This window comes from Neomonachus schauinslandi, chromosome 13 (genome assembly GCF_002201575.2).
Source record: "Neomonachus schauinslandi chromosome 13, ASM220157v2, whole genome shotgun sequence".
Lineage (NCBI taxonomy): Eukaryota > Metazoa > Chordata > Mammalia > Carnivora > Phocidae > Neomonachus > Neomonachus schauinslandi.
The window spans coordinates 4769732-4797535 of NC_058415.1; the positions used below are offsets into that span (position 1 = coordinate 4769732).

General features: G+C 36.9%; 2 pseudogenes; both read left to right on the forward strand.

Moving 5' to 3' along the window:
- The window catches only part of LOC110584420, a 51129-nt pseudogene extending 23877 nt beyond the window's left edge, over positions 1-27252 (forward strand).
- On the forward strand, positions 5882-6076 carry LOC123326596 (annotated as a pseudogene).
- Positions 27253-27804: the final 552 nt, after the last annotated feature.

Sequence of the window (27804 nt, forward strand, 5' to 3'; positions counted from 1 at the left end):
ATTAATTGAATTCAAATAAAAAAATAAAGAAGTTAAAAAAAAGAGAATATTCTCCTGCATATATATATATATACCCCCACAGTACAACCATCGTGCCTGACGGTGGCGCATTCCTACCATCTGACCCTAAGGCCCCATTCAGGTTTCACCTGTTGTCCCTGTGGCGCCCCTCACAACAAAAGGATCCTGGTCAAAATCCTGCTTTGCATGTGTTCGTCATCTCTCTTCAGTCTCTTCCCATCTGCAACAATTTCTTAGTCTTTGTTTGATTTTGTGACCTTGAGACTCTCAAAAGCCACAGGCCAATGTCTAGTAGAATGCTCCTCATTTAAAAAAAAAAAAAAAATTGTTTCGTCGTGGCTTTATGCAGCTTACGCCTTGTTGGCCAGAATACCCCAGAAGTGATATTGTGGTTTTCTCACTCTATCCCACCAGGAGGGATGTTTGCTTTGACCACTGCACTAAGGTGGGATTTTCCAAGCCTCTCTTTTCCTTGGTAATTGATAAGTATTTTGTAGAGAGGTACTTTGAAACCATTTAAGTACCCTACTGCTCACCAAACTTTCCATTTATTTATATCTCTATGGACTCATGGTTTCTTATTTTATTCAATGGCTTACAATCCATTCGTGTCATTATTTATTCTGATGTCCATACGGTCGCAGATGTGGTCTGTGTGAGCCCTTTGGTACTGTGTCCATCTGACATTCACTGAGGACCTTCTTTCTATCTGGCAGAACAAGACGCATCAACTCATCCATACGGTATTGCCCCAGCCCTGCATTCAGCCATTTCTCCAAGGAACACTGATTGCTTTTGGTGGAGAATGGTATTCAGAAGTCTCGCTCTGAGTGTTAGGTGTGCCCACTGCTACTATTCCAGGCCCTTTTACTATAGAAAATTTGTACATCAGTCTAAATGTAGAAATCTTTTTTTTAAGATTTATTTATTTTAAAGAGAGAGAGAGTGTGCACGTGCCTGAGTGAGCACGAGCGCGGGGAGGGGCAGAGGGAGACAAAGAATCCCAAGCAGACTCCCCGCGGAGCACAGAGCCCTAGGAAGGGCTCAATCTCATTACCCCAAGATCATGGCCAGAGCTGAAATCAAGAGTTGGCCATTTAACTGGCTGCACCTGGACACCCAGGTGCCCCAAAATCTATCTATCTATCTATGATCTATCTATCTATCTATCTATCTATTTATCTATCTATCTATCAAAACTGAGTTCGTGCACACATAAATAACAAATTCCAGTCCAACATTATAGGGTTCATCTCTGCAGATAGCCCATCCTCACCCCACGTGGGCTCTGCATCCACACTCCAGGGTACCCTGCATGTGCACACTCTTTTGCCTGGAGCAGAGAGTTTTTGAGAATCGACTTCTACTCTTACTTAGCAGCATGTAAAAATTCTCATTTCCTTATATTCATGTCAACACTGCCCCTAGACATTTGAAATTTTGTAATTCTGATGGGTATAAAGTGGTATCTAATTATTGCTTTCATTTTGTCATAGAGGTTTTTAAGTTATGGTTTTAACACTGTAAAATTCATCAGTCCTTTCTTTTATTGCTTGCACTTTTTTAGTGTTTCTGAGAAATCCATTTCTATCCTATCCTTCTATCCCAAAAGTTCCAAAAAGATTTTAAGGTTTTGCTTTTCACATTTGGGAAATTAGATCTTTGCTTGCTAGAAAATACAAATCAACTATTGCCAGCATGATAGCTGTCCAGTCCCATGGACTGACTTGTCTATTATTTCCCTGATAATTTGTACAGGTAAATTCCATTTCACTGTGCTTTGCTGTATTGTACTTCACAGATACTGCGTTTTTTACAAATTGAAGGTTTTTGTGGCAACCCCGTGTCAAACAGGCTCTTGGTGCCATTTTTCCAATAGCATCTGCTCACTTCTTATCTCTGTGTCACATGCTGATAATTCTTGCAATATTTCAACTTTTTCATTATTATTGTATTTGTTATGTGATCTGTGATCAGTGACTATGACTCGCTGAAAGCTCAGATGATGGCACTTTTTAGAGATAAAATATTTTTCAATTAAGGTATGTACATTGTTTTTTCTTTTTTTATTATTGTAGTATAGTTGGCATATAATGTTTTATTAGTTTCAGGTGTACAACATAGTGATTCAACAATTCTATACATTACTCAACACTCACCGCCCTAAATGTAATGCTTTCTAAGTGTGAGACCCCCAACTCTGTTCTTCTTTTCAATACTGTTTTGGCTATTTGGATCCCTTGAGAGTCTATATGCATCTTGGGATAAATTTTCCTATTTCTGCAAAAAAAAGTCTCTGAGATTTTGATAAGAATTGCACTGAATTAACCCTCACTTATATGATCAACATACATTATTACATAATTACTGACTATATTCCCTATGCCATACTTTTTCCTCTCCATGAGTTATTTATAAGTGGAAGTTTTATTTTTTATTATTTTTTTAATTTAAATTCAATTAGCCAACATATAGTACATCATTAGTTTTTGATGTAGCGTTCAATGATTCATTAGTTGCATATAACTGGAAGTTTGTATTTCTTGATCCCCTCTGGCAACCACCAGTTTGGTCTCTGTATTTATTAGTCCATTTCTGTTTTTTTGTTTGTTCATTTTGTTTTTTAGATTCCATATATAAGTGAAGTCATATGGTATTTATCCTTCTCTGTCTTATGTCATTTAGCATAAAACTCTCTAGGTCTATCCATGTTGCTGCAAGTGACAAGATCTCATTTTTTATGGCTGAATAATAATTTGTTATATATGTGTATACATACATATACACATATTCACATCTTCTTTATCCATTCATTTATTGTTGGATACTTGTGTTGCTTCCATATCTTGGCTGTCATAAATAATGCTGCAATAAACACAGGAGTGCGTATACCTTTTCAAATCAGTGTTTTCATTTTCTTTGGGTAAATACCCAGCAGTGGAATTACTGGATCATATGGTACTTCTATTTTTAAATTTTGGAGAAAACTCCATATTGTTTTCCACAGTGGCTGCACCAGTTTGCATTCCCACCAACAGTGGATCAGGGTTCACTTCTCTCCACATCCTTGTCCACACTTATTTCTTGTGTTTTTGATAATAGCCATTCTGACAGGTGTGAGAATGTGGTCTCTCATTGTGTTTTTGACTTGCATTTCCCTGACAATTAGTGATGTTGAGCATCTTTTCATGTGTCTGTTGGCCATCTGTATGCCTTCTTTGGAAAAAAAAATGTCTATTCAGGTCCTCTGCCCATTTTAAAATCAGATTATTTGGCTTTTTGGTGTTGAGTTGCATGAGTTCTTTATATATTTTGGATACTAACCCTTACTGGATATAGCATTTGTAAAAATCTTCTCCCATTCAGGAGGCGGCCTTTTCATTTTGTTGATAGTTACCTCTGTTGTGCAAGTTTTCTAAAATTTTGGTGTAGTCCCAATAGTTTATGCTTGCTTTGTTTCTCTTCCCTGAGGAGACATGTCCATAAATATGTTGCAAAGGGTGATGTCCAAGAGATTACTGCCTATATTTTCTTTTAGGATTTTTATGGTTTCAGGTCTCCCATTTAGGTCTTTAATCCATCTTGAATTTATTTTTGTGTATGGTGTAAGAAAGTGGTCCTCATTCTTTTGCATGCAGCTGTCCTGTTTTCCCAACCCCATCTGAATGGTCCTGGCACCCTTTTCTTACTGAATGGTCTTGGCACCCTTGTTGAAAATCAGTTGATCATATAAGTGAGGGTTAATTTCTGGGCATTCCATTGGTGTATATGACTGCCTGATGTCAGTACCACACTTAGCTTTCTAAGTGTGAGACCCCCAACTCTGTTCTTCTTTTCAATACTGTTAGGGCTATTTGGATCCCTTGAGAGTCTATATGCATCTTGGGATACATTTTCCTATTTCTGCAAAAAAATGTCTCTGAGATTTTGATAAGAATTGCACTGAATCTGTGGATCATTTTGGGTTATATGGACATCTTAACAATATTAATTCTTCTAATACATGAATATGGGATGTTATTTCATTTATTGGTGTCCTCTGGATTTCCTTCACCAATGTTTTGCAGTTTACAGTAAACAAGTTGTTTGCCTCCATGGTTAAGTTTATTCCTAAGCATTTTTTTTTCTTTTCCATGCTATTACAAATGGAGCTTTTCTTTCTTCAGATATGATCATGTCATCTGTGAATCAATATCCATATATCCTCTTCCCATATAAATTTTAGAATATTGTTTATATCTATAACAAAGCCTTACAGTACTAGTATTCTGAGAGAAGCGGCATTAAACCTGTGTTTAATCTAGAGAGAATTGGCATCTTTCCTATGCTGAGTCTTCCAATTCATGAACTCAGTATGCCTCTCCACTTATTCAGATATTCTTGGACTCTTCTCAACAGCATTTTGTGGTTTTGAGCACACAAGTCTTGGATGTGTTTTGCGAGATTTACACCTAAGTATTTTTTTTTTTTAGCAATTGTAGATGGTACTATACTTTTAACTTCAATTTACATGTATTTGTTGCTAGTATTGTTGAAGTACAATTGATTTTTGTATGCTGATCTTGTAACTTGAGAACTTGATAAGCTCATTAATTTCTAGGACGTTTGTGTGTGTGTGTGTGTGTGTGTGTGCAGATTCCTTGGAATATTCTATGATCATGTCATCTGAAAATAGCTTCCTTCCTAATCTGTATGACTTTTCTTTCCTTTTCTTGCCCTACTGCCCTGGCAAGAACTTCTACTACTATCTGATAAGAATCGACATCTCTTGTACTCATATTAAGGGAAAACAATTCAATCTTTCACCATTAATTATGATGGTAGCTGTAGGATTTTTGTAGATGCTCTTTATCAATTTGAGGAAGTGTCTCACTAGGTTGTGGAGAGTTTTTATCACAAATGGATGTTAAGTTCTGTCTGCATTAATGTATTATCTCATGAGCTTTCTGTTAGCCTGTTAATATGATAGATAACATTGATTGATTTTCAAATATTGGATCACCTTTACTTTCCCGAAGTAAACACAACACTCATAATGTATATGCTTTGTATATACTGTGGAATTCTATTTGCTAATATACCCTTAGACTTTTGTATCCACATTAACCCAGAATGTTGGTCAGTAGTATTTTCATGTGTGTACTGTGCTTGTCTGATTTTGCCATCAGAGTAATACTGGCTTTATAGAATGTGCTGGGAAGTATTCTCTTTTATTTTGTAAAAAAAATTATAGAGAATTATTTATAATTATTTTTTAAACATTTGCTATAAGTTTTCAATAAAGCTATTCTGGAGATTTCTTTCTGGGAGTTTTTAAATTATAAATTTGATTTCTTTAATAGTTATCAGGCTATTCAAATTACTTATGTCATATTGGGTGAGTTGTGGTAGTTTGTACTTTTGGAGAAATTGGTCCATTTCATTTAAGTGGTTTCATTATGGATACATAATTTACTACTATATTGTGTCAACAACATTTTATCTGATCAAATGAAGTGTGTCAACTTCACCTCCCTTTACATCATTTTACTCTTCCCCATTTTTTTTTTTTTTTTTAAGATTTTATTTATTTATTTGAGACAGAGAGAATGAGAGAGAGAGAGAGCGCACATGAGAGGGGGGAGGGTCAGAGGGAGAAGCAGGCTCCTTGCTGAGCAGGGAGCCCGATGCGGGACTCGATCCAGGGACTCCAGGATCATGACCTGAGCCGAAGGCAGTCGCTTAACCAACTGAGCCACCCAGGCGCCCTACTCTTCCCCATTTGTAATATAATTGTGCTACATATTTCTCTCTATGCACTGAGGGATATTAGTGTTAAGATGTTTGCTTCAACCATCTAACATAATTTAGAAAAGCTATCAAGACTATACTTTCAGGGATCATTTCTATAGTTTGTTACTAGAGAAGTTTCTCTGAATGTGTAGAGTACTCGAAACCACAAGAAGGAGACAGTGTCCCTTCCTGAGCGTGAAGCTTCTCCAGCTGCCCTTTGTCATTGATGATCATTTTTCTCCTTTTTTGGGGGAGGAAGAGGGAGGGACACCCTTTGAATGGTTTCTAAAAAAAACCCAAAAAACCACACTATCCTATTTACCCATATTTTCACTCTTCCCATTTGATTCCTTCATTTTGATTCCTTCATTTCCTTTCTTGTAGAGAACTTACTGTAGCTATCCTAAGTATACTGCAGACAAGTTCTCTTAGAGATTTTGCGACTGTTTTGATTTAAAAATCCCTTAAAAAATTAGTGGGCTTTAGGGATACCTGGCTGACTCAGTCAGTAGAGCACGCAACTCTTGATCTCAGGGTTGTAGGTTCGAGCTGCACATTGGGTGTAGAGATTATTTAAAAATAAAATCTTTTTTTTTTAAAGATTTTATTTATTTATTTGACAGAGAGAGAGAGAGAGATAGCGAGACAGAGAGCACAAGCAGGGGGAGGGGCAGAGGGAGAAAGAGAGAAGCAGGCTCCCTGCTGAGCAAGGAGCCCAATGTGCCCAGGACCCTGGGATCATGACCTGAGCCAAAGGCAGATGCTTAACTGACTGAGCCACCCAGGTGCCTCTTAAAAATAAAATCTTTAGAAAAAATTAATGGACTTTATTTGGGGGTAGTTTTACATTCACAGAAAAATTTAGTGGCAAATACAAAGTTCTTACTTACCTGTCTCACCACCACCCACCCCACCCCTGCCCCTGTCCCAGTTTCTTCCATTATTAACAACTTCCATTATTAACAATTTATGTACCAACACCAAAAGTGTGGTACATTTTGTTACAGTTATGAGCCATTATTATTAACTAAAGTCTATCATTAAGGTTCACATTTTGGATTACACATTTTACAGATGTACAACTGGATAAATGACAAATGGACAATGACATGTATCTATCACGACAGTATCATATAAGTGCACTTTCACTGTCTTAACAATTCCTGTGCTCCACTGATTCTTCCCTTCCTCCCTCCACCTGAAATCCTGGAAACCACCAATCTTTCTACTATCTTCATAGTTTTGCTTTTTCCACTGTCAGATAATTGGAATCATACAGCCTTTTTCAGATTGGCTTCTTTCATTTAGCAATGTGCATTTAATATGTTGTTTCTCTCTGGCTGCTTTCATTATTATTTTTTTTAATTTCATTTTTTGCCTTTAGTTTCCAGAAGTTTTACTACATTGTGTCTTGCATGTATTTCTCTGGGTTTATCCTATTTGGAATTCAGTCAGCTTCTGGAATCTACTACGTCTTTAGCCAAACTCAGGAAATTTTCAGACATTATTTCTCTGAGTACTTTCTCAGCCTCACCCTTTATACTCTCCTTCTGGGATTCTGATGTTAGATCTTTGGTAGTAGTCCTATTTTCCTGTCTATTTTCTCTCTGATGTTCATATAGGATAACTGATATTGTTCTATCAAGTTCACTAATTCTTCCCTCTGTCCTCTTCATTTTTTTATTGGGCCATCCATTGATATTTTAATAATGATTACTGTATTTTTTTAATTTCTCAAATTCCACTGGTTCTTCTTTATATCTTCTATTTCTTTTATATTATATATATATATTAAATATTTTTAAAATATCTTTATATATATATTTTAATATATTTTACAAGTTTTTTAAAAATGCTTCTGTTATTCTAGTTTCTTTGAGTCCATATAAAAATTAGAATCTACTCATCTGTATCTACAAACACTCTTTCTGGGATTTTGATTGGTATTGCATTAAATGAATAGATTAATGAGAATTAATATACTACCTACATGGCATCTTCCAATTCATGAACATGATATGCCATTCCATGTATTTAGGGCTTCTTTAATTTCTTTCATCAGTGCTTGGTAGTTGTCAGTCAACAGATCCTGTGCATGTTTTGTTAGGCTTATTTACATATATATGTAAATATATATTTACTTATTTAGTTTTATATATATATATATTTAAATTTTAGAGGTACTGTAAATAGTATTTAAATAGTACTTAAAAATCAATTTCCTATAGATTCAGTGCAATCCCAGTCAAAATTCTGGCAAGTTATTTTGTGGATGTTGACAAATTGATTTTATATAGTTTATACAGAGAGACAAAAGACCAAGAATAACCAACATAATATTGAAGGGGAAGAACAAAGTTGGAGGACTGATGCTACCCAATGTCAATATTTACTATAAAGCTACAGTAATCAAGACAGTGTGGTATTGGTAAAAGAATAGACAAATAGATCAATGAGACAGAACAGAAAGCCCAGAAATAGACCCACATAAATATGATCAACTGATCCTTGACAAAAGAGCAAAAGCAAAACAATGGAGCAGAGATAGTCTTTCAACAAATGGTGCTGGAACAACAGGACATCCACATGCAAAAGAATGAATCTAGACATAGACCTTACACTCTTCGCAAAAATTAACTCAAAATGGATCACAGATCTAAATGTAAAATGCAAAACTATAAAACTCACTGAAGATATCATAGGGGAAAATCTAGATGACCTTGAGTTTGTCATTGACTTTTTAGATACAATATCAAAAGATAAGCTGGACTCCATTAAAATTAAAAACTCCTCTGTAAAAGACAATGTCAAGAGGGGCGCCTGGGTGGCTCAGTTGGTTAGGCGACTGCCTTCGGCTCAGGTCATGATCCTGGAGTCCTGGGATCGAGTCCCACATCAGGATCCCTGCTCAGTGGGGAGTCCACTTCTCCCTCTGACCCTTCCCCCTCTCATGCTCTCTCTGTCTCTATCTCATTCTCTCTCTCAAATAAATAAATCAAAAATCAAAAAAAAAAAAAGACAATGTCAAGAGAAGGCAAAGATAATCGACAGATTGGGAGAAAATATTCGCAAAAGACAAATTTAAACTATTATCCAAAATATACAAAGAACTCTTAAAACTCAACAATAAAAAACCAACTCAATTAAAAATGAGCCAAAGACCTAAATAGGTACTTCAACAAAGAAGATAGGTGGATTACAAATATGCATATGAAAATATGCTTCCAATCATACATCATCAGAGAGGTACAAATTAAAACAACGAGATACCACTACACACCTATCAGAATGGCCAAAATCTGGAACGCTGACAACACCAAATGCCAGTGTAGCAATAGCAACTCTCATCGTTGCTGCTGAGAGTGCAAAATGGTACAGCCACTTTGGAAGACAGTCTGGCAGTTTCTACTCTTACCATATACTACCCTGCACCTATGCTCCTTGATATTTAGCTAAAAAAAACGAAAACTGATCTCCATATCAAATTATATACATGGATGTTTACAGCAGCTTTATTCATAAATGCCACAAGTTGGAAGCAACCAAGACGTCCTTCAGCAGGTGAATGGATAAATGGTACATCCAGGCAAGGGAACATTATTCACTACTAAAAAGAAATGAATTATTAAGCCATGAAAAGACATGAGGAGACCTTAAATTATTAATAAGTAAAAGAGCTAATCTGAAAAGGCTCCATACTGTACGATTCCAACCATAGGATATTTGAAAGAGGCAAAACCATTGGCATAGTGAAAAGATCAGTGGTTGCCATAGTTTGGGAGAAGGGATGAATAGGCGAAGCACAGAGGATTTTCAAGGCTGTGAAAATACTCTGTACGATACCATAATGGTGGATACATGCCTATACATTTGTCCAAAACCACAGAATGTACGACACCAAGAGTGAACCCTAATGCAAACTCTGGACTTTGAGTGATTATGGTGTGTCAGTATTTCATTGATTCTAATTCTGGTGGGGGTTGTTGATAACTGGGGAGGCTATGCATGTGTGGAGACAGGGAACATTTGGGAGATCTCTGTACTTTCCCCTCGATTTCTCTGTGAACCTTAAACGGTTCTGAAAAATTGTCTTAGTAAAAAAAAAAAAAATCAGTTTCCCATTATTTATTGGTGTTACAGAGAAATACACCTTGTGTCATAGGATCTTACCAAACTTAGTAGTTCAAGATTTTTTTCCTTTGACATTCCCTGGAATTTTCCGTGCATACAATCATGTCCTCTGCAAATAGGACAGTTTGCTTTCTTCCTAACATGTATACCTATCTTTTCTAATTCTGCCTGGCACACTGGATAGGGTTTTCAGCTCAATGTTGAATAAAAGTGGTGGTAGTGGTCATTCTTGCCTTGTTTTCATTCTTAGGTGAAAGCATTTGATTTTTCATCCTGAGTGGTAATGCCCGCCTTTGTTTTTTTGTTGATTTTTCATCCTGAGTGGTAATGCTTGCCTTTGTTTTTTGGTAGAGGCCTTTTATCAGACTAAGGAAGTGCTTCCTACTCCTAGTCTGTTGAGAGTTTTATCATGAATAGATGTTGAATTTGTCAAATGCTTTTGTATCAACTGGTATGATGTGGTATCTCTTCTTGAGACTGAAGATAGTCTCTTTTTAAACAAAAGAAAGCTAAAACAAGGGTAATTCATCAATACATGTATCTAAGATTTTTAAGAGGGAATCTTTATCATATTCGTTTTTATAAATTCATATGAAAAAGTCTATTTAATGGGATATATAGTAAAAGGAGTGAAACACCATCTTTTTAAAGTGTTTTTGTAAATATGGCAAATGTCCTGGGTCTCCTGCATTTACTACCAAACTTGTATGTGTTCTCCATGGTATCTGCCATCCTGAAAGGAGGGACATTCATCAAATCTGTATACTTACATCTTCTGCTCAACCACTTAACATCTTCCTTACAACTAGGCTGTACTTCCCAGTAACACCCACAAGCATCCAGTTCTTCCCATTTCAAGAATTATTTTCTATGAGTTCCCAGGAAAGAAATGTTTTATATCATATAAACAGCAAAATTTTATATAGTTGTTGAAGTCTAACTACATAAAGGTGATCTAGATTACCTAAGAATATTTTTAGATAGTTAGTACTCACAAAATCTTGCTGAACCCTCTGTAATTGATTTTAATATATTTCTATATATGTACAGCCATAAAACCCCCATTTACACTTATAAAACAGGTATTTCAAAGAGTCTTTTGAGGATTCTGATCATATATCTACTTATTAAAAGTCCCTTTCAAATATACTTATGATTAGCATTCTTTTAATGTAGTATACATGCTACGACATAATATTTTAAAATAGCCAACCTGCAATAAATTGTATAAAATATACATATATTTTGTTTGTAAAAAGTGAAGCATATATCTAAATTACTTAAAATATCTTTTCGCCACTGTAAGAATTTTAATTTTACTATGTTTTTGTCTATTAACAAGTATAATTCTTTTGCCTCACTTGAGGAATTATTTAATTCTTATAATTTTGGAGATATATGTAACTTGCCCTTGTTTATTTTCATTTCCTTGATTTAGATTGTAGATTCTGCTCATCTACCGGTTCACACACCAACAATAAAGAGAAAGGAATATCACAGTAGTATCCTCTTTCCAACCAAGGTACGTGATTTAATTATAAGCTTAGTGGGTTCCTTTCAAAATGAGAATAAATTGGTTTTGCTGTTACTGTCTTGGCATTTACCAAAATTTTTTTGCAGTTACATTCATCAAACATCTGATCAGATTTAAAAATTTACACAACAGAAAATTCCACTGTAAAAATCTTCTTAAGGTTTGAATACAGCCAACACAGGGGTAAAACATTTAGTGACAATTTCAGGGGAATGTCTTTTCTATTAAATGGGCTTTGTTGTGTCTGTCAAGTCTCATTTAGAAATTATAGATGATGGTAAACTAATTAACCGAGTTTTGCCTTGAAATCTGCTCAAGGGATTCATATGCTGTATCTCATAACTTACTCCCAGATAAATTCTAAATTCAGCCGTAATTCAAATGTAAAGCTACTAGAAAGTCTTATAATTTTGGAGGAGAGAAAGCCTTTGTTTTTTGAATCAATGTACTGCCTATTTATTTTATTTTTTTTCAATATACTGCCTATTTAACAAATAATTTAAAATGACCAAAATATTCAAAGCATTCCTCTTTATTAGCAATCAGTAACCAGAGGCTGTAACAAATAGCAATAAAAAGAAAATGCATAAATACAATAAACCTGTTTTCCCAAACCTGATAGCAAATATTATCATAAATGATGAAACACTAAATCTTTTCAATTAAAACCAGGAACGGTATAGAATTACCCCATATCACCATTAGCATTCAGTAGTTCCTAAGCAATGCAATAAAAATGAAAATAAAATGACTGGAATAAACATTGGAACATAAAAGTCTTTCGTAAGATTGGTATGATTGTTTGCCCACAACACCTAAGAGATTCTGGTTTAAAAAAAAAAACCAAAAACCTACTAAAATTAATAAGGTAATCTGAACATAAGGTAAATATATAAAATAACATGGGTTATCTCTGTTATAAATGAATACCTAGAAAAGAAATAGAAGATATTTATATGCCAAGATCAACAAAATATATATTAAAACCAAGAAAAAAATAAACATGATGAGGATTTTGTCGAAATTAATGTATTATAAGGCAGTATCAATTAGAATATCAAAAGTATTTTATTTTCTTCTTTCTTGTTTTCCTTCCCTTTTTCCCCTGGGGACTTGTGGTTAATCACAGTATATTAAAAAAGGCATACATCTTTGCTTTCTAATGAAAGCCAATAAAGGGAGAAAAAAGAACAGGCAAATAAGTCGGCATAAGGTTGGAAGATGAAAGCCTGGGTGAGGTTAGCAGAGCTGAGAAATCTGCATGCCAAGTGATGGGTAGGGCCTACTGAAGAGTCACAAGACAGTCGGTCGTTTGGAAGCCTAGAAAGACTCAGGGATTGGAGGCACCAGGTGCCTCGGGAGGGGAGGGTGATGTGCAGCTCTGCAAACGGGGGCAAAATGAAGACCTGAATAGGGTGCAGGGAGCCCGGTCCACACACAGTGCCCATGGCAGGGCCTGCAGACTCTGCCCTTCTGTCCACTTTACAAGGAGGAAAAAGATATACAAAGGAGAGCAAACTTGCCAACTAGTGTTTGGAGAAGCCAGAGTTTGTTAGGATTTCCTTATTGCTAATTTATGATAACAAAGAGGCACGATCAAGAAATGGATAGTCCTCGGTGGGTGACTGATATGTTGCTAATTCTGTGACAGCATTTGCAGGTTTCCTTGTTGGGGTTTCAATTAGAAATTTCGGGATGCCCTCTGTCTCAGAGAGTGACATAGCCTGCTTCACTGGACCTTCCAATTCATGATTATTTTTTTATTGACAGTAGAAAATGAAACACATGATTTGCTAGAGAGAGAAAATTTTGAAATTATTCTTTCCCTCCAAAGAAGGTATAAAAACCATGTTATTTTTTGCTTACCCTTCCTCATTAAAGTATATACACAAAGGCAATTTTCACTCCACCGACTGATACGGAAACAATTGAAGAATCTGTCAGTCGAGAAAGCATCTTTGCAAGGTTCAGGATATATTGGCCCAAATAAAAGCCAGGCTTGATTTATTTGGTTCCAAACAGTATTAATGAATATGTGATCACCAATGAAATCATTCTCCTCCTCTTCTTCCTCTTCTCGGTAATTTTTTGGGGGGATCTCTTGCTCAACATTTCCTAATTATGAAGCAATGAGGGGACAAGAATCTCCCATTCTGGTGAGAAAGTGGGGGAGCTGCTTTTCTTTGTACATAAAATGGTATCTGGGGCAAGGATTTGTGACCAGAACCACCTCTTCAACGTTACTGCACCCTCAGTGCTTGGCTGGTCTGTCTTGTAGAGTAAGAGCCACCGGTTTTTCCTCACGTCCTTCACGGTCCCCACCAAATGTCACCAGTGCACGTCTCTGATGGTGGGTTTGATAAGACAAGGCTGTGCCTGTGACGGTAAGAGCTGGGGAAGGGAGGTGTGGGGGGCCAGGGCCGGCATCTTTATACTCACGTGCCCTCATCTGCAGGGGCAGCCGGCAAAGCACACACCCTGGGTGGCCCATAAACACAGGAATGAATGGCTCACAGGCCAGAAGTCTGAGATGAGGGGGCCAGTGTGGTCCGGTTCTGGCGAGAGCTCCCTTCAGGGGGGCAGACTGCTGACTTCTGCTTGTACCCTCACAGGGCGAAGGGGCCAGGGAACTTTCTGGGGCCTCTTTTTTTTTTTTTTAAAGATTTTATTTATTTGTGAGAGAGAGATTGAGAGACAGAGAGCATGAGAGGGAGGAGGGTCAGAGGGAGAACCAGACTCCCTGCTGAGCAGGGAGCCCGATGCGGGACTCGATCCAGGGACTCCAGGATCATGACCTGAGCCGAAGGCAGTCGCTCAACCAACTGAGCCACCCAGGCGCCCTCTGGGGCCTCTTTCATAAGAGCATTCAGCCCATTCATGAGGGTTCCACCCTCAGGTCCTCAGCGCCTCCCACAGGTCCCACCTCCGAATACCACCACACTGGGGGATATGATGTCAACATATGAATTTTGCAATACGTTATTAAGCAAAAATTTTGTTCTCTGAATTGCAGAAGCATGGCAGGTAAAGCGATCCCTTTGCTAAAAATCTCTCTGGATCTGTTTCATATTGGAAAGATTGGACCCATGGCCATTGGGAATGCCTGGGGGGACCTTGGCACTGTGTGACTCCAGCCTTTTCAGCCTGTGAATGCTGTCCCCGGAGGTCCTGTTGTGTAGCCTGCAGGCAGGGCCATATCTATTAAGAACATGCATTTAGATATATTTTGTTCTCTGTAGCACTGGTAGAGCATGAGGACCCAATTCACTAGTTTATGTGGCAGGGAAATGGAACACTATTGGTGAGTTGTAATTGCTTTATTTGACTCATTTAATTTATTGTGGTAAACATTATTGTAAGGGAGCAATGTGCTTTTGGAGATACCGAACAGTGGATCACTGTGCCCTTGGACAAGGAATGAGGAAATCTTCTAGGGAACAGACTCTGTGCCGTGGGTTCCCTTAGCCAATCCTGTCCAGTGCTCACTCCAGGACATGGCACTAAGCGGGACAACTTTCCTGCCCTCAGCACTGCCATGGTTGGAGGCACCTTAACCATAATCGCAACCCAGTGCATGAAACAAAACAGGATTTAAAATGGGGAATTAGGTGCGTATAATATCCTTCCAGGGCTAAGGGGGCAGGCTCTGAGCTGAGTGCTCAGAAGCGTCTCCTGCCTCCAGCGTGGCTCGGTCTCTGCTGAGCCTGGGACAGCTGCTACCAGGGTCAGAAAAAGATGACAAAATCGGGAAGCGGCCACCACGGGGGCAGCTCCCAGAGCCTGCTACTTCTGCCGGGATCAGGAAAGGCCCTGCGACTTGCAGTCTGCAGAATCAGAATATCACCCACAGAATAAGGCCACCACTGTAGCTGGGACCTCACACCCCTCCGGGCTGGATCCATACAGTAAAGTGGGTGGTCTGCATCCTGCACCTCTCCCAGCCTGGCTCAACGCAGTCTCACAGAAAGTCCTCTTACTAGTGGAACTTCAATCAGGGCCAAAACTCAGCTGCAAGGAGTCTGGAAAATGTAGGTTTTCGCATTTTGATCTCTCTAAGAGCAGACAGAACTGCAGTGGGGGGTGAGAGAGTAAAACCATTGTGTTTCCCGCTATCATGTCTCTTTATTCCCTTCAAAAAGCATGTGGGTTCTCATGTCACACAACCTGTGTAGAAAAGGCTCCAAGAGCTTGTCCAGTGCCTTCTCAACAGAAGAAAGGTGCCCTCTGTCTAGATGCACAGAAAGGCACAGGAACAGCCTATGAAGGCCATGTCTGGGTAAGTGTCACTATTTGGGGTTTAGATGAACTAGAGATAAGTTTATTAATCACCTCGCACTCTGTGAGCACATTTGTAAAAAAAAAAGTTATATAATATTTATAACAGATTACATAATACAAATCATATGCAAATCAACATATTTGTTCCATCCTAAGAAGCTAGTTTGAGAACAAAATTTAGCTGTCCCCAATAGGATATTTTTAAATGTCTCTTAAGTTTTCTGTTCAAACCTCACCCTGTGATGAACAAATGTTGAAAACTAATGATGGAACCTTGAATTCCAGTCAGCAATGACAAATTTTGAGACTAAAAGTAAAATAACCTTTCTGAGAAATATTTAAAATCTGAGTTGAATTTGAGGCATGGTGTTACCAAATTTGAATTTAATGTTACCAGAGACAAAGAGACAAGTGTCAATCTTATTTTCACAAGAGATATTCAGTCTTCAAAGGAATTCCCTTGTTTTTTAAAATTTTAATTATGTTATGCACAGTTCTGTTCCACAGCTTTAACAAGAAAAGTGACAGATTTATAACACATTTATTATTTTAATTTTATATGTAATAATTGGATAATATTTGATGTTTCAGCTCAGATTGTTTTTATTTGTTGTTGTTTTTTTAAAATCAAAACTAAAGATCCCAAAGAAAGCAGGGGTGAATAAAGGATGGCAGAGAGCACTAGCTATAGTTTGTGACTTCAAGCTCTTCCTGTATAATATGGATGAAGAAAAAGACTCAAAACCCAATGTTGTAGTGAGTCAAGTGATTGACATGAGGTAAGCTTTGAAAGAGAGAATTTTTTTAATTAAAAAAAATGGGAATAAAAATGGCTTCTGATATTTTCTTTAAATACTGTTGTCATTAAAATTTAACTTTATGTTAAAGTTCCTAATTTTCTCCATTGCCATGTAAACTTCAAAATAGAAGATTTTTGTCTAAAGTTTGCATCACCACCCTCAAGGTATGGACTATAATTCAGGGCGATATTTCTAAGAGTTTTTTACCCAAAAGTTATCTTCTTAGTCTGTGTGTGTGTGTGTGTGTGGATGTGGGTGTGGGTGTGGGTGTACGGCAAGAGAAGAAATAGCATCTCAAAACCAGACACTTTATAGTGAGATGTAATTCACACACCATAAATGTCACCATTTTAAAGTGTGCAATTCACCAGTTTTTAGTATGTTCACAAGGTTGTACAACCATCACCACAATCTAATTTTAGAACATTTTCATCATGCCGAAAAGAAACCATATAGGCATCAGCAGTCATTCTACATTTTCCCTTGCCCCAAAGCCCCTGGTAACCACGAATCTATTTCTGTCTCTATGGATTTGCCCACTCTGGTTATTTCACATAAATGGAATCATATGTGAAGCTTGCCTTTGGCTTCCTTCACTGAGCATACTGTTTTCAAGTTTCCTCCATGTCGCCTGTATCCATATTTCATTACTTTTTACGGCTTATGCCCTTTTTTAGGTTGAGGAAATTCCCTTCTATTCCTAGTTTGTTAAGTGTTTTTATCAGGAAAGGGTTTTGGATTTTGACAAATGCTTTTGCTGTGTCTATTGAGGGAGTCATATGGTTTTTTCCCCTTTTATTATGGTGTATTACACTGATTGATGTTTAAATATAAAACCTACCTTACATTCCTGGGATAAATCCCACTTGGTTATGTTGTGAGAAAAATAGGAATATCCTTTTTACATGCTGCTGGACTGGATTAGCTGCAAATTTATTGAGGATTTTTCCATCTGTATTAATACAGAATATTGGTCTGTAGTTTTCTTTTATTAGATATTTTTGCCCGGGTTTTGGTGTTAGAGTAATAATGGCCTCAGAATGAGTTGGAAAGTACTCTTTCCCCTCTTATTTTTTTGGAAGAATTTGTGAAGAATTGGTATTAAATATGTTTGGTAGAATTCACAAATGAAACCATCTGGTCTTGAACTTTTATTTATGGGAAGTTTTCTGATGACTCTCTCAATCTCTACTTGTTATAAATCCATTCAGATTTCTATATCCTCCTGAGTTAGCTTTAATACTTTGTGTTTCCTAGGAATTTTTCTATTCTTTTATATTTTCTAATTTTTTTGGCATGTGATTGTTCATAGTATTCCCTTATACTTCTTTTAATTTCTGAAAGGTCAGTTAGTTATGTTCCCTCTCTCATTTCCGATTTTAGTAATTTGAATCTTCTCTCATTTTTTTCTTGGTTGAGCTAAAAGCTTGCCAATTTTGTTGATCTTTTTAAAGAACTGAATTTTGCTTTTACTGATTTTCTCTTATTTTTCTATATTCTGTTTCATCAATTTCCACTCTTTCTTTGTTATTTCCTTCCTTCTGCTTATTCTGAGTTGAGGTCTTCATCCAATTACTTCTTTTGTCCCCCTTCGTCTCTTCTCCTACTTTGGGATTCCCACGATGTGTATCTTAGTATTATTTATGATGTCCTGCAGGTCTCTGAGGCTCTGTTCATTTTTCTTCATTCTTTTTTCTTTCTTTTTCTTAGATTGCATAATATTTACTGACCTATCTTCAAGTTCACTGATTTTGTCTTCTGCTTACTCAAATCTGTTTTTGAGCCCCACTAGTGAATTTTTCACTTCAGTTATTTTACTCTTCAACTTCAGGATTTCTATTTGGTTCTTTTTTTACAGTTTTGGATTCCTTATTGATATTTTCTATTTGGCAAGAAGTTCTTTAGCCGTGGCTTCCTTTAGGTCTTCAAACATATTTAAAATAGCTGATTTAAATCTTTGTCTAATAAATTCAACATATGGGTTTCCTGGGGAACAGTTTCTACTGCCTGCATTTTTCCTGTGTATTGGTCATACTTTTGTGTTTCTTTGCATGTCTTATAAATTTTTCTTAAAAATTGGATATTTCAATTAATGAAATTGGCAACTCTGGTAATTAAATTCCACCTCCTCTCCAGAATTTGTTGTTGTTGTTACTTGTAATTGTTTTTTGTTTCTTTCTTGACTTTTCTGAACTAATCTGTAAAGTCTTTATTCTTTGTCATGTGTGGTCACTGAAGTTGCTACTTTGTTAGCTTAATGGTCAGCTAATGACTGTGCAGAGATTTTTTTAAGCATCTGGATCCATTATCTCCCAGTCTTTGCTGAAGGGCTTTGTGTGCAAATTGGGGCACTCCTTCAGTACTCAGCCAGGCGGTTGATAACATTGTCCTAGCCTTTACTTTCTACTTGTGCAAGTCCTTAAGAATAATGAAAGAAATAATGGCTGAAAACTTCCCAAATTTGATGTAAAACATTAATCTACACATCCAAGTCAGCAAGAAGTGGGAACTTAATGACCTTCTCAGGTCTATCCCGAGTATAGTACAGCCCCAGGAATGTTCATAGTCCTATACATGTGCATCGACATCTAGATTCCTAGCAATATGCCCGAGCTTTTCAAAGACCCTATGGACATCTCACTTCCTATCTTATCTTTTTAAGATTTTTGATTAATCTCTTTTTTTTGCCCCAGTTGTTAAACACTGCCTAGGCAGCTGTGTAGTTAAGATGCTTCCTGGTAGTTTTCTGTAAGAGCCCCTTGGGGATAGATTTTTCAAACTTGGAGAGCTCTGAGTTAAATCAAATATACCAGTTTCTTTCTAATACCTCCTCCTCTTTTCTGCTCCCCCCAGTATCCACTGGCTTCTAGGATGCACTGTAAATAGGCTGCCATTTTTCAAGGCTACTGAGGAGCTGGAAAATGGAGCATGCAACTAGGGCAAGTTAAATCACCACAAAGCTCAGGATTCCCACCAAGATTTAGCGTTTTTCTTGAATAAATCCTCCTCAGATTGCCACAAACTTTGGTTATAGAGTTCTGAAAAAGTTGATTTTGATTCATTTTACCAGTTTTTTCCCTCTTTTTTTTTTATGAAGGGGAGAATCTTCAGAGATCTTTACTCTGCCATTTTTGCAGATGTCTCTTTGTTTATTATTAAGTAATTATTGAATCAGTGAACTTGTAGCAAGTGTATCTTATTGAAAGAAATGCAATAATATGTTCTCCCCCCCCCCCCTTCTGAATCTCTTAAGTCCCTTTACACATTCCTCTTAGTGTATCTGGGTATCTCTCCTTGGCCTTTTACTCTTTCCCCTCTGCACACACCCAAGGTGATCCCATCATTTCCTGTGGCTCCAGGTATCACCTGCACCATGATGACATGCTCTGCCTGAATGTTCTATCACAGATTATTTGGGTCTTCATATTCATCCTGTCTTATTTTGATTCCTTACTCAAAAACTCTGTTCTATATTCTTCATACTAGTTAATGTCACCCTTGTCAGAAATTTGATAGTACCTTGAATAACTGGCACAGGAAACCAGATTATCTTTAAGGTGACTTTGAAAGATTAGTCTGGCAGTAGATTTATTTTTTATGCGAGAGAGTGTTTGGTGTTGGGGATGGGAAATGAAAGCAGTGCTGGAGTCAAGTCCAGCTTGCAATCGTCCATTCTTCAGACCGAATGAGTGTCTGTGCTAATGTGATGGCTCCAGGAATTACAAAAGAAGAGATGGGTACAAGAAATACTACTAAGGTGATCTCACAGAGAAAGGAAAATGAAGAAAAGAGTAACAATAATAGATGGTACCGAGGTTTTAAGTCATGAAGAATAAGAAAGGGTAACAGCAGTAAAGTTACAACAGAGAATGATCATATTGGGGGAAAGATATAAGTTAGTTTTAGATGTTGAAGCAGCAGAAAATCATCAAGTGAGCCAGATCAAACAGACTTCTACTTTCAACCAAAATGGAGTAACAGGGACTCAGGGTGCGGGACTGGCCCAGTCAGAAGAGCATGTGACTCCATCTCAGGGTTGTGAGTTTGAGCCCCATATTGGGTGTAGAGATTACTAAAAAGAATTAAAAAAAAAATGGAGTCCCCTGTTACAGGGACCATATTTAAACTTCCCTCTGAAACAACCAAGAAACTGATTTAAGGTGCTGCACATCAGATAATAAAAGGCAGTGAATCCTAAAAAGTGGAAACAAATGAGGTGATCTCTACATTTGCCTCAAGTTACTGCCTTGTGAGAGTTTCTAGGACATAACACAGGAAGAGGAATTCCAGGCAGAGCCAGGTAGACTCCTAGAGTTGAAGACATGGAGCTGAGAGGGAGAGACAGAGAAATCTCCAGGGATCTACAGAAGATCTCATTCAAGGAGTCAGCAAATTACTGATCAGCACATGCGTGTGAGGAAACTACCAGACGCTAGTGAAAGAACCACCTGAAGGATTAGAGAGAAGAGTGCCTGTTCCAACCAGCCAGACTGGAAACCTCAAGATAACTGAGTAACTCTGTATCTTTAAGTAATTCAATTTTAATTAAACATTATAGAAAATTCCAAGTCCAAATAGTTTCACTGAGGTATTTTTTTTTTTAATTGAATGTCTAAGGAACACACAATACCAATTCTACATAAAATTTTCCAGGAAATTGAGGAGCAGGTTCCTAACTCATTTTATGGAACCTGCATTACCTTGATACCAAAGCCAGACAAAGACATTACATGAAAACTACAAACCTTTCTTCTCAAACTATTCCAAAAAATACAAGAGGAAGGAAAACTTCCAAATTCCTCTATGAGGCCAGTATCACTGTGATAACAAAACCAGATAAAGACACCAAAAAAAAAAAAAAAAAGAATTACAGGCCAATATCTCTGATGAATATAGATGCAAAATTCTTCAACAAAATATTAGCAAATCCAATCCAATAATACATTAAAAAAGTCATACAGCACACGTCAAGTAGGATTTATTTTTGGGACACAATGGTGGTTCAATATTCACAAAACAACATATGTCACATCACTAACAGAAAGGGTAAAAACCATGTGGTCATTTCAATAGATATGGAAAAAGCATTTGACAAAGTACAATTTCCATTCATGATAAAAAACGCTCTGCAAAACAGGTCTAGAGAGAATATAGCTCAACATAATAAAGGCCTTATTTGGAAAAACCACAACCAACATCAGACTCAATGGTGAAAAACTGAGAGCTTCTGCCCTAAGGTCAGGAAGCAATCAGACAACATAGAGAAATAAAAGGCATCCAAATTGGAAAAGAAGAAGTGAAACTCTTGCTATTTGCACAAGACATGATGTTATGTATAGAAAGCCCTAAAGACTCCACCAAAAAACTGGTAGAGTTGATAAATGAATTTGGTAAAGTCACAGGATACAAAATCAATGTACAGAAATCTGTTGCATTCCTATACACTAATAATGAAGCAGTAGAAAGTGAAATTTAAAAAAATAATCCCATTAACAACTGCACCAAAGACAAGAAAATATCTGGGAATGAACTTATCCAAAGAAGTAAAAGACCTGTACCCTTAGAAAACACTGATGAGAGAAATTCAAGACAATGCAAAGAAATGGAAGGATATTCCATGCTTTTGGATTGAAGAACAAATATTGTTAAAATGCCTATACTACCCAAAGCAATCTACAGGCTGAATGCAATCCCTATCAAAATGTCAATAGCATTTTTCACAGAACTAGAACAAACAGTCCTACAATTTGTATGGAACCACAAAAGACCTCGAATAGCCAAAGCAATCTTGAAAAAGAAAAAGTTGGAAATATCACAATTCCAGGTTTCAAGTTCTATTAGAAAACAGTAGTAATTAAAACAGTATGGTACTGGCATAAAAATAGGCACATAGATCAACAGAATAGAACAGAAAACCCAGAAATAAACCCATAATTATATGGCCAATTAAACTTTGACAAGGGAGGAAGGAATATACAACAGGAAAAAGACTCTCTTCAACAAATGGTGTTGGGAAAACTGGATAGCCACATGCAAAAGAATGAAACTGGGCTGCTATCTTTCACTACCTGCAAAAATAGACTCAAAATGGATTAAAGACCTCAATGTGAGACCTGAAGCCATAAAAATCCTTGAAGAGAGCATAGGCAATAATTTCTCTGACATTAGCTGAAGTAACCCTTTTTTAGATATGTCTCCTGAGGCAAGGTAAATAAAAGCAAAAATAAACTGTTGGGACTACATAAAAAAAAAAAATGTTTCTGCACGGCAAAAGCAACTATCAACAAAACTAAAAGGCAATCTACTGAATAGAAGATATTTGCAAATGGCACATCTGATAAAGGGTTAGTATCCAAAATATATAAAGAACTGATACAATTCAATACCCCAAAATCAAATAATCCAATTTAGAAATGGGCAGAACACATGAATAGACATTTCTCCAAAGAGGACATCCAGATGGCAAACAGACACATGAAAAGATGCTCAACATCACTCATCATCAGGGAAATGCAAATCAAAACTACAATGAGATACCACCTCACACCTGTCAGAATGGCTAAAATAAAAAACACAAGAAACCACAAGCGTTGGCAAGGATGTGGAGAAAAAGGAACCATCTTACATTGGTGGTAGGAATGCAAACTGGTACAGTCACTGTGGAAAAGAGTATGAAGGTTTCTCAAAAAGTTAAAAATAGAACTACCCTGCAATCCAGTAACTGCACTACTGGGTATTTACCCAAAAACACTTATTCAAAGGGATACATGCACGCTATGTTTATTGCCACATTATTTACAATAGCCCAACTATGAAAGCGGCCCAAGTATCTATCAACAGATGAATGGATAAAGAAGATGTGGTACCCACACATACACACACACACACGGGAATACTATTCAGCTATAAAAAAGAATGAAATCTTGCCATTTGCAACAACATGGATAGAGCTAGAGAGTATAATGTGAAGCAAAATAAGTCAGCCAGAGAAAGACAAATCCATATGATCTCACTTATATGTGGAATTTAAGAAACAAAACAAATGAGCAAAGGAAAAGAGAGAGGGAGAGAAATCAAGAAAAAGACCCTAACTATAGAGAACAAACTGATGGTTACCAGAGGGGAGGTGGGTGGGAGGATGGGGGAAATAGGTGATAGGGATTCAAGAGTACACTTATCATGATGAAATAAAATAAGATAAAATATTTTAAAAAGCGCAAACCTATATTCTTTGTGAACTTAGTTGCAAAAAGCCTTTACAAAATGTTAGTAACTTGAATCCAATATTATGTAAAAATTATATTGCATCATGAACAAGTATGGGCATATCTGAGGAAGGTTGGATTAACATTCCAAAATCAATTTACTACGTTAACATATGAAAAAAGATCATGTCAAAAGATACAGTAAATGCATTTGACAAAATCACATTTATTCTTGATGAACTCTTAGAAGGGAGCTCCCTCATCCTGATAAGGGCATCTATGAAAATCTTGTTAACATCATAAATTAGTGGCAAAAGACTCAATGTTTTCTGTCTAAGATCAGAAGCAAGAAAAGGATGTTTACTCTTACCACCCTGATTTATTTAACATTATACTGGAATCCTAGCCAGGGAAGAAAAAGAAATAAAATACATCCAGGTTGGAAAAAAGGAAGCAAAGTTATTCATAGACAAAATGAACATCTATGAAGAAAATCCAAAGCCATCTATAAAAAAGCTATTAGAACTAATATATGAATTTAGCCAGTTTGCAGGATACATGATCAATATATAAAAATGGACTGCACTTCTTTACACTAACAACAAGTAATCAGAAATTGAAATTAAATAAGCAATACCATTTGCAATAGCATCAAAACATATTAGAAATTAGGAATCAGTCTGAGAAAAGATGTGCAAGACTTGTACACTGAAACTATAACATACTGATTAAAAAATTAAGACCTAAATAAATGGAGAGTGACTGTGTTCATGCATTGGAAAAGTCAATATTTTAAAAATATGACTGTTCCCAAAATTGATTTATACTTTCAACACAATCTTAATCAAAATCCCAGCAGGCTTTTTCATTTTTTGTAGAAATTGACAAATTTTAAAATTCATAGGGAAATGCAAAGAGGTAGAAGAGACAAAACAACTTTGAAAAAAAGAACAAATCCAGAAAGATATACACAAATCTGTTATGTATATATGTAAATATATTTTGTATATTTGCAAATATATTTTGTATGTATGTTATAAATGTTTTATATATGTATGTATTTGTGTATGTATTTCTGGATTTTCTATTCTATTAGTTAGACAGTTGACCCCGGAACCACACTGGTTTGAACTGCACAAGCCCAGTTACATGCAAATTTTTTTTTGATAAACACAGTACATCATACTGTACTGTAAATGTATTTGCTTTTCCTTATGATTTTTTTTTTAAAGATTTTATTTATTTATTTGACAGAGAGAGACACAGCGAGAGAGGGAACACAAGCAGGGGGAGTGGAGGAGGGAGAAGCAGGCTTCCCGCGGAGCAGGGAGCCCGATGCGGGGCTTGATCCCAGGACCCTGGGATCATGACCTGAGCCGAAGGCAGACGCTTAACGACTGAGCCACCCAGGAGCCCCTTTCCTTATGATTTTAAGAACATTTTCTTTTCTCTAGCTTATTTTAAGAATATAGTATATAACATATATAAAATACAGAATATGTGTTAATCTACTTGTTTATGTCATCAGTAAGACTTCCAATCAACAATAGGCGACTAGCAATTAAGTTTTTGGGGAGTTAAAAGTTATACATGGATTTCTGACTGCACGGGGATGGTCAATGCCCCTAACCCCCACATTGTTCAAGGGTCAACTGTATACAATATTTTCTACAAGTTGTAAAGGCTACCAACAAATGGTACTGGAATTTTAGATATTTGTATGCAAAAAAAAAAAAACAAAAAAACTCTGATCCATACTTTTTACCATATACAAAAATTAACTCAAAATAGATGATAGAACCAAATGTAAAACCTAAAACTATAAAGTACCCAGAAGTAGACACAGGAGAAAACCTTTCTGACCATGGATAAGACAAAGAATTTTTAGATATAACACCAAAGCACAATACGTACAAGAAAAAAAAATTGATAAATTGGACTATATCAAAATTTAAAACTTCAGCTCCTTGAAGTCCACTGTTAAGAGAAGTAACAAGCTGCAGAGTGGGGGAAATTGAACTCCTGACAAGGACTTATATCCAAAATGTAGAAAGAATTCTTAAAACTCAATAATAAGAGAATAAATAGCTCAATTTTCAAAAAATGGGCAAAAATTTGAAAAGATACTTCAACAAAGAAGATACACATATAGCCAGTAAGCACATGAACAGATGCTCAACATCATTAATTATTAGGTAAATTCAAATAGAACAACCATGTGATGGCACATCCATAAGAAAGGCTAAAATTGAAAAGACTGACCATTTCCAGTGTTGGGAGGATGTGAGGACCTAGAACATTCTTACACTGCTTTGTAAATCAAGGAATCACTTTGGAAAAGAGTTTGGAAGTTCCTTGAGAAGTTAAATGCACATCTACTATATCATCCCGTCTCTCTGGAGAGACTGGAATACCTAGAAATACTCCCAGGTATTTCCCCAAGAGAAATCATATGTCCATGAAAGATACACATGAATAGCCGTAGCAGCTTTATTTAAAATAGCTCCAAACTTGAAATAACCCAAATATCCATTATTGGGTGAAGGGATACGTTGTGGCATATCCATACAATGGAATATTGCAAACTAATAAGAGGAAATTAAATATTCATCTGTGCAACAACATGGATGAATCTCAAGATAACTATGCTGCGAAAAAGCAGCCAGACAGAAAAAATACATATTGTATGTCTTCATTTATATAAGATGCTAGAAAATTCAAACTAAAGTGGCAGGAAGCAGATCAGTGGTTGATCGGGGAAGGGGAGGGATTCCAAAGCAGTCCCAGGAAACTTTTTCGGGTGATGGACATGTTCATCATGTACATTTTGTGGTGATGGCTTCACGGGTGTATACATAAATCAGAACTTTTCTAATTGTCCACTTTATAAATATGCGCAGTTGTACGTCAGGTATACCTTAGTATAAAAAATCTATCAAAGCAGCTGATCTGAGGGCACAAGTCCCCTATTCTAGGCGGTGGCTTTGGAGTCAGTCAGGTGCTCCTATTCCAGTCCATGAGGACTGTCTGAATTGGGGTCAGCCTAGAGTTTACTGGCGTTTCTTTCTTTCTTTTTTTTTTTTAAGATCTATTTATTTGAGAGAGAGAGAGAATGAGAGTGCGTGAGTGGGAGAAAGAGGGAGAGGAGAGTGGGAGCCTGCTGTGGGGCTTGATCCCACAACCCTGAGATCACAAGCTAAACCAAACCAAAAGTCGGCACTCAACCATCTGAGCCACCCAGGTGCCCCTACTTGGGTTTTCTAATATGCTGCTGACCAAGCACTGCTGATACAATATTTTGATTAATATCAGTTACTATAGAAAAGAACGTAAAAAATCAATGAAATTAAAATTGATGATTATGTTTATATATTGTTTTACTCACTTTCAGGTGATTCTACTCACTTTCAGTGTCTTGTTTTTCCTCCAGGGATGGAGCATTTTCTGTCAGTTCTGTCTGGCCCTCCGGTTTTATTCCTGCAAGGAGAAAGGAAATGCCCCGTATGTTTAAAGTAAGCATGCATGCTGCCACTGGATCTCTGGATGGTACATTTTGTTTCATCCCTTTCTTGGCTGTCTATAGAGGGTCAAAGCACTTTGTGCTGCTGAAGGTCATCGAAGGTTGAGATTTCAGAAGTGCTGGGGGATCATGTCCCCCCTTCCTACCTCCCAGTTGCGACAATAAATCTATTCCCCTATTTCTAGTTGGGGATAATGTAAAGAGCTTTTTACACGAGCCACAGTCTTTTCATCCTTCAGTTAAATCTAAGCCTTAAAATGCAGATGTTCCTGAGGAGGTCCATTCATTCTACACTGTAAGTTAACAGGACAGATGTCAGTCTATAGCTGAAAACAGAAGCTTACAAAGCAGAGTGGTATTGGGAGTATGAAGGAAGACGGGAAAAACAGTGACGGAGAAAGAGAGATGACCTCCTTCAAGGTCATCATGACCAATGGTTCACCATGGACCTGTGGTAGCATGAGTGTGCGGCTTCTGAAACTAGAAGCACTTTGTAAAACTGTTTCCTTTGAGGCAACCTTTTGAAGTCAATTCAAATTCAAA